This window comes from Orycteropus afer, unplaced genomic scaffold (genome assembly GCF_000298275.1).
Source record: "Orycteropus afer afer isolate SDZICR_OR568_19922 unplaced genomic scaffold, OryAfe1.0 scaffold01359, whole genome shotgun sequence".
NCBI lineage: Eukaryota > Metazoa > Chordata > Mammalia > Tubulidentata > Orycteropodidae > Orycteropus > Orycteropus afer.
The window spans coordinates 47,831-49,220 of NW_006922946.1; positions in this window are offsets into that span (position 1 = coordinate 47,831).

The window sequence follows — 1,390 nt, forward strand, 5'->3', positions numbered from 1 at the left end:
AAAAAATATTTGGCAATGACATATCTGACAAGGGACTTATCTCTAGAATTTATAGAAAACTCCAACACCTCAATAACAAAAAGACAAATAATCCAATTTAAAAATGGGCAGAAGTTATGAATAGACACTTCAAGGAGAATATTCAGGTGGCCAACAAACATATGAAGAAATGGTCATGATCATTAGCCATTACAGAGATGCAAATCAACACAACAATGAGATACCATCTTGCTCCAGCACTAGTAGCAAAGTTCAATAAGACAAAGTAACAAATGCTTCAAAGATGTGAAGAGATTTGGACTCACATACACTGCTGGTGGGACTGTAAAATGGTACAACCACCATGGAAAGCAGTATGGCAATTCCTTCAAAAGTTGGAATTAGAAATACCATTTGACCCAACCATTCCATTATTAGCTATATATCCTAAAGTAGTGAGAGCCTTGGAAAGAACAGACATATGCACATCCATGTTCATCTCAGCACTATTTACAATAGCCAAAATATGGAAACAACCTAGATGTCCATCAGCTGAGGAATGGATAACCAAACTATGGTACATACACACAATAGAATAGTATGCAACCCTAAAGAATAACCTAGAATCTGAAAAACACCACATAACGTGGATGAACTTGGAGGACCTTATGCTGAGTGAAATAAGTCAGTTAAAGAAGGACAAATATTGTATTAGTCCTTTATTGTAAAAGTCAAGGAAAGGTTTATCTATGGAAGGAAATGTTCTTTGTTGGTTACCAGGGGTGGGAGGGGAGGAGAAGGAACACTGTTAGATAGGTGGAGTTAAGTATTGATTTGGGTGAAGAGAAGGGCAATATACCAAATGTGAGTGATCAACATGGTGGCATTGAGAAAGAGGAAGACAGAGAGAGGTACATGGGAAGTACAGACAACAAAGATGAACCCTTTTGCACTTACATACAGTACTGCATTGTCAGTAAAGGCAAACATGGGTATACGGGTGGATAGATGTGTGGACAGGCTGAACTATTAGGATGTCTGTGAAGCGGGGAGTGTACCCAAGACCATGAAAAGTGTTGCAGACAATGGTCCCATAAGTTTATTTGTATAATCTGAATTCCCAAGTATATGGTAGAGCTGACAAGAGACAAGGCTGTAGTCACTTCTTGGTCACAGCCAGCTACCTAGAGGGTCTGAGTAGTTGAACTTGTGGGTTCGGGACCATAGCCACAGGGGACATCAAGCTCAAGTGGCATAACATATTACACAAAACATTGTTCAACCTCCTACTTTAGCAAGTACCAACTGGGATCTTCAAAGCTTGCAAGCAGTCATCTAGATGCAACGATGGGTCTCTCCTCATCCAGAGCAAAGAAGAATGAAGAAAACCAAAGATTCATGGAAACAATTA